The sequence below is a fragment of the Buteo buteo genome, chromosome 7 (assembly GCF_964188355.1).
Source record: "Buteo buteo chromosome 7, bButBut1.hap1.1, whole genome shotgun sequence".
NCBI classification, from domain to species: Eukaryota; Metazoa; Chordata; class Aves; order Accipitriformes; family Accipitridae; genus Buteo; species Buteo buteo.
The window spans coordinates 43,636,925-43,643,310 of record NC_134177.1 but is presented as its reverse complement, the minus strand read 5'-3'; the positions used below and the strand labels follow the sequence as shown (position 1 = coordinate 43,643,310).

At 55.8% G+C, this 6,386-nt stretch overlaps 4 non-coding genes across 4 annotated transcripts; all 4 read left to right on the top strand.

The window, feature by feature from the left end:
• Nucleotides 1-19: 19 nt before the first annotated feature.
• On the top strand, nt 20-228 carry LOC142033503 (small nucleolar RNA U3). The gene has a single exon (XR_012651217.1). It is a non-coding gene; the product is annotated as a small nucleolar RNA U3 (small nucleolar RNA).
• An 856-nt stretch (nt 229-1,084) lies between these two features.
• Nucleotides 1,085-1,293, top strand: LOC142033506 (small nucleolar RNA U3). The gene has a single exon (XR_012651219.1). It is a non-coding gene; the product is annotated as a small nucleolar RNA U3 (small nucleolar RNA).
• A 2,527-nt stretch (nt 1,294-3,820) lies between these two features.
• On the top strand, nt 3,821-4,029 carry LOC142033504 (small nucleolar RNA U3). Its single transcript, XR_012651218.1, has one exon. It is a non-coding gene; the product is annotated as a small nucleolar RNA U3 (small nucleolar RNA).
• A 2,043-nt stretch (nt 4,030-6,072) lies between these two features.
• On the top strand, nt 6,073-6,285 carry LOC142033507 (small nucleolar RNA U3). Its single transcript, XR_012651220.1, has one exon. It is a non-coding gene; the product is annotated as a small nucleolar RNA U3 (small nucleolar RNA).
• Nucleotides 6,286-6,386: the final 101 nt, after the last annotated feature.

The following is a 6,386-nucleotide window of genomic DNA, read 5'->3' as shown; positions in this document are numbered from 1 at the left end:
GCGGTGGGGGTGTTGTGTTAAGACTATACTTTCAGGGGTCATTTCTGTAGTTGGTCACTAGAGGAGAGTGATCGCACCTGTACGGCGTCACAAACCACGAGGAGGATGGTGTTGCTCTCTCCTGAGCGCGAAGCGGGCGGGCGGTGCTGCTTGGGCAGGAGCCGCTCGCCATTGATGACCGTTCCCGGTCCTTTTGGTCCGGGAGGGAGAGAGCACAGGCTGAGTGGTTTGTGACCCACCCCCTTTTTTTTTTTGCTTGGTACTAAAAACAGATCAGCTTACTGATTGGTGAGAGGGACTTTGTACCCATGTGTGAGAGGCTCCGTACCCGCCGAGGAGGGTACAGACTTTTTGCTACAGCAGAGCCTGGGTCGGGGAGAGCTGTGGAATTGTGGGGGCGCTGCGAAGGCGTTTTAGTGCTGTCGGGGAGGGGAGAGCGTCTTGGGGACGGGGAGACCCTGCTCTCTTCCCGTCACGTCGCGCTGTCCCTGGAAGGCCGGGTGCATTTGCGGCCGCGGGTGTCGCTCGTTGGCCTTGGAGGCGGTTAGGTAGAAGCTGCTCGCTTTTGGCACGAAGTCGCCGAGCAGTGTAGGGGAGAGGGGCTTCGGGGGCCGCCCCAGCCCGGCTCAGAGCCGAGCGTGCTCGCCGTTGCCGTCGCGTCGCTCGTGCTACGGCGGCCCGGACCCAGACTGCGCCTGCTGACTGAGGGAACGGTGCGCAGAGAGCGGCTCCGGGCCTTGCTTCCATGGCCGCTCCGGGCAGCGCGACCGAAGCGTTGGCCCAAGCCCCATCGGGCGGCGCTGTGTTGCGCTGCGGAGCCCTGGGGCGCGCCGAGGGGACGGAGTCCGCGCGTCTGGGGCAGAGCATGCAAATGAGGGGGCGTGTCCCGCGCATCGCCCCGCGCGGCCGTTCCGTGGGGCGCGGAGCGGGACCGTGGGGCGCGGGCCGCTGTTCCACGGCGGCGGGGTGTGGGCAGGAGCGCGGGGGGCTGTTGTTGTGTTTCCGTGGGTGTGCGGGTTGGGGTGTCCGTGTGGTGGAGGGCGGTGCGCGTGTGTGTGGCCGGCGGCGGTGGGGGTGTTGTGTTAAGACTATACTTTCAGGGGTCATTTCTGTAGTTGGTCACTAGAGGAGAGTGATCGCACCTGTACGGCGTCACAAACCACGAGGAGGATGGTGTTGCTCTCTCCTGAGCGCGAAGCGGGCGGGCGGTGCTGCTTGAGCAGGAGCTGCTCGCCATTGATGACCGTTCCCGGTCCTTTTGGTCCGGGAGGGAGAGAGCACAGGCTGAGTGGTTTGTGGCCCCCCCTTTTTTTATTTGCTTGGTACTAAAAATAGTTGTGGTAGAAGGAGGGAGGGGGTGTTGCCTGTCACCACAGTTCCCTGTGAGCAAACGTGGCTCCCAGCTGCCTCCTGCATCTCGAACCCTTCCATGGATTTTCGATAGCAGTGACAGTGTGGGCCTTCCATGGGCGGGGGGGGGGGGAAGCAGTCAGGGGGGTTCGAGGTTTTAATGTGTGGTGGGGTGGGGTTGTTCAGTGAAAAGAAATGCTTTGAAATTTTGCTAATACCCGAGTGTGCAAGTTAGGCAATTGTATCCTCGAGCCATCTGTTGTGTAGGGCAAGGTGATGAAGCCAGTGCATCCTCTTCAGAGCACTAGGCAAGAGACAGGCAGTGCTGCTTGGCATTGGTGCCTGGGCCTCTTCTCTGGTGCTGTGGGGCTGAGGGAGCACAGACTGAGATGGTTGTCTCTTGTATTGTGTCATGAAAACAATGCAACTGGCCCGTGACATCCAAGGAAAGAAGCTGGGATGCAAAGTATAGAATTACATCAGTAATTCTTTATTCACGCACATGAAGTGTCCCATTCAAACTGGGGCACCCTGGATGCGTTTTTACACATGGTTCTTGTATCTTTCAGGCATTCAGATACAAGATAATTTGCCCAGTCACTACTTAACACACACACACACACTCTTTGTTTTGCAAAGCTTTTGCAAAGCAACTATAATTCTATGGCATCATTATCCATTTGCTTCTTCCTGGATCTAGACATCAAGGGAGTCAGTCTTGCTGCAATTACTTATCTATGATGCCAAATAATGGGAGGCTTTCACAGAAGCGTTGGAGGGGCCAGGATGCTGGCCTTACCTTGGTAGTCCCAGGCTATCTTTTATTCTTCCTGGGCAGCTTTCAAGGTTCCGAGAAACTAAGGTCCTCATCCTCAGGGTTGGGGCTGTGAAGGGAGAAGCTGCTGCTCAAGCATTCACACGCCAATTAAGGAGTTGCACACACACCACCCAAGACTTCAACTGCTAGGACTGGAGTCTCTTCACAGCAGGCGACTCCAGCAAGCTGACAGGTGCCCCTTTCAACTCCTCACACACACACAAGTCGTTGGGTGCTGTTTCTTGCTTCAGGCTCGACCCTAGGTTTCCCAAAGCAGAATCTCTGATCAAGGCCTTCAAAATAAAAAGTGTAATTTATTTTATCTATGGTGTACAAATTTAGATAGCTTGAGCTGGGTGCCTCTGGAGAGGGACCCCAAACACTAAAATCTTGGGCAATTACACTCTTACAATCTAAGTTCCCGCCCCTCACGCCGTAGTCTGGTGCAACAGTAATATTGGGGTCTGGGGTTGTCTTCTCTCTCACTGGGTCCTGTTTCTCATCTCTTGCTGGGTTCTTTCTCTTTCCTGGCTTTTAGGCTAGTGCCTACTATGTCTCCTTTTCCTGGCTCAAACTAGCTCTGGGGCTTTCTGAATCTTCTTACTCCTCTGATCAGAGAATAGGTCAATGTTAAGCAAAAGCATTAAGCAAGCCATGAGTGCTGCTTTATCATGAACAACTACTTTTAAGCAGCTAAACAGAGTCCTTAAAGCCTTCCAAAATATACTAACAGCCTCTATAATGTATATACATTCCTGTGCTATGACAGCCTCACAGTCTTGTCCTGTTATTGCCACGTACCGTTTGTGTCTCGTTGGGATGTGCTCCTGTAGCTCAGCTTTGCTACCTTCCACAACAGGGCTGTCCTCCTTGCAGTGAGCCGGGGTCCTTTAGTCACCCTCACTCAACCACGGCTAGGCAGTATGCCATTATACATCTTCGGAAAGTTCATACGGTTTCATATTATAAAGACTAATTGGTACGCTAGTTAGGAAATGAGATTGTCCTAACAATTGGCAAGAGGAGGTTTTTCATAGCCTCCGGTTGACTTTGAAGAAAGCGTGGGCTTTTGTATTATCTGTAACTTGCGTGGGATGGGGAGTCTCCCCGGACTCCAGAGGAATTACTCTGCGAGAGCCCATGCTCTTTGTCAGTAGCTGACAGAGCTGCGGCCGCCCCAGCCTGCCCATGACGTGCTGTGCTACCACTGGGGGCCGATTGCTGCTCCCGGAGAGGAACGGGTTCTTGGCATCGCAGGTAGCCCGCCCAGGCTCGGTGGGTGCCGCCCCCGTGCACGTTTTGCCCGCGGAGCCCTGGCTCTGCGGCCCTGCGCTCGCGAGGGGCGGGGCGGGCGGCCTGAGCGCGGCGGCGGCGTCCCGTGTCGCGGGCAGCGGAGGCGGAGCGGCGCGTGTGATTGGGCGTCTAGAGCAGAGCATGCAAATGAGGGGGCGTGTCCCGCGCATCGCCCCGCGCGGCCGTTCCGTGGGGCGCGGAGCGGGAGCGTGGGGCGCGGGCCGCTGTTCCGCGGCGGCGGGGTGTGGGCAGGAGCGCGGGGGGCTGTTGTTGTGTTTCCGTGGGTGCGCGGGGTGGGGTGTCCGTGTGGTGGAGGGCGGTGCGCGTGTGTGTGGCCGGCGGCGGTGGGGGTGTTGTGTTAAGACTATACTTTCAGGGGTCATTTCTGTAGTTGGTCACTAGAGGAGAGTGATCGCACCTGTACGGCGTCACAAACCACGAGGAGGATGGTGTTGCTCTCTCCTGAGCGCGAAGCGGGCGGGCGGTGCTGCTTGAGCAGGAGCTGCTCGCCATTGATGACCGTTCCCGGTCCTTTTGGTCCGGGAGGGAGAGAGCACAGGCTGAGTGGTTTGTGGCCCCCCCTTTTTTTATTTGCTTGGTACTAAAAATAGTTGTGGTAGAAGGAGGGAGGGGGTGTTGCCTGCCGCTGCAGTTGCCTGCAAGCAAACGCGTTCTGGGGAACACGCAGGCTCCCGGCTGCCTCCTGCATCCCAGGACCGTACGTGGTTTCGTGGTTTCTCAGAAGCCCCTTAGTGCATTTTCGGTAGCAGTGACAGTGTGGGCTGCCGGGCAGGTTTAAGGTTTTAATGTGTGGTGGGGTGGGGTTTTTCAATAAAAAGAAATGCTTTGCAAGTTTGTTGGCAGTAACTGGGTGTGCAAGTTAGTCAATGGTTTTCTCGAGCCATCTGTTGTGTAGGGCAAGGTGACTTGGTGGGTGCTGTGGAGTTGTTTCTGAACAGTGTTGGTCAGAGAGTGACAAGGGGCTGGGGAGAAACTGTTCAGGATTTGCCTTTTGTGACATGTTGTGGGAATCTGTGTTGCTCAGGCTGTTGAAGAACAGCTCAGAGATTTAGAATAGTCTGACTATTTTGTGCAAGATGTATTTTGTATATATCAAATTAACAGGTAAGACAGTAATCAGAAAGGCACGCATTTGGCATTCACAGAGTAAGGACACCCTGGAACAATTAGGCCTCAATGTTTTGAGGATGCTTCGTGTGCATTGCCAACTTGGCAAGAATACTCAAGGTCCATCAGAGCAAAAAGAAACGTTAAGGATAATTGGGCCTAAGAAATGTAGGATGTGACTGATAAAAGGAAACATCCTGCTCCAGAAGGCGCCGAAGGCCAGGTGATTGCCAAAGAAGCATGAACTGGGGGAAAGGTGAAGGTGACCAGGGGAGATCTCAACTTCCAGCTCAGTTCCAGGCTGGAAGAACTTGCCCCTTCCCACCTGCAGGGAGCATGCGTGCTAATCTACATAGCAGGCAAGTCTAATTTAAATATAACTGGCCAGTAGTAGATGAGATGGTGACTACTAACCAATTAATAGAAATTTAGGTGGGTTTCTACTAATCCTGTAACAGAATAAATACATTGTTTTTCTTCGGTGTTGTGTGCTAGCTTGCTGGAATTACCACCTAGCACCTGTCTTTGTGCAAATATGAAATAAATAATGTCTCTCCCAAGTGTGTGATTGTTGGCTTGTTGCACATTGGGAAACAAATCCACTTTTTGGACAACAAGGCTAGGCCTGGAGCATGGTAAACCTTTGATCAGTCTGATGGGGATTAGGGAGAAGCTGCTTGATGTTGCGCTCCTTATGCTGTGCAATGCCATGGAAGATGGGGTACGTAAGGTTGGATGCTGGGGCCACAGGGTATCTGCTGGGGTCTGCAGCTGGACGAAACTGCTCAGTGTTATAGTGTTGGCTGTGGTATGGAAGTCCTTGGTGCTCAGGCTGGATTCACAGATGTAAAGGGCCGTGTTAATTATGATGGTACTCTGTGGGATTGTTCCAATTGGTAGGTGAGAGCGTGCCTGAACGCGTCAGGCCTCAGTAGCCCCTGGAAGCCAGGGCATCCCCTTCAGAGCTCCAGGCAAGAGACGCGCAGTGCTGCCTGGCCGTGGTCCCTGGGCCCCTTCTCCTCCGGTGGTATGGGGCAGCGGGAGCACGGACTGAGGCGGTCATCTCTAATACTGTGTCATGGAAACTTTGCAACGGCCCAGGCTCGGTGGGTGCCGCCCCCGTGCACGTTTTGCCCGCGGAGCCCTGGCTCTGCGGCCCTGCGCTCGCGAGGGGCGGGGCGGGCGGCCTGAGCGCGGCGGCGGCGTCCCGTGTCGCGGGCAGCGGAGGCGGAGCGGCGCGTGTGATTGGGCGTCTGGGGCCGAGCATGCAAATGAGGGGGCGTGTCCCGCGCATCGCCCCGCGCGGCCGTTCCGTGGGGCGCGGAGCGGGAGCGTGGGGCGCGGGCCGCTGTTCCGCGGCGGCGGGGTGTGGGCAGGAGCGCGGGGGGCTGTTGTTGTGTTTCCGTGGGTGCGCGGGGTGGGGTGTCCGTGTGGTGGAGGGCGGTGCGCGTGTGTGTGGCCGGCGGCGGTGGGGGTGTTGTGTTAAGACTATACTTTCAGGGGTCATTTCTGTAGTTGGTCACTAGAGGAGAGTGATCGCACCTGTACGGCGTCACAAACCACGAGGAGGATGGTGTTGCTCTCTCCTGAGCGCGAAGCGGGCGGGCGGGCGGTGCTGCTTGGGCAGGAGCCGCTCGCCATTGATGACCGTTCCCGGTCCTTTTGGTCCGGGAGGGAGAGAGCACAGGCTGAGTGGTTTGTGACCCACCCCCTTTTTTTATTTGCTTGGTACTAAGAACAGATGAGCTTTGTTTTGTGTGACTGATTTCACCACCCAAGTAAGGTCTCAGATCCATAG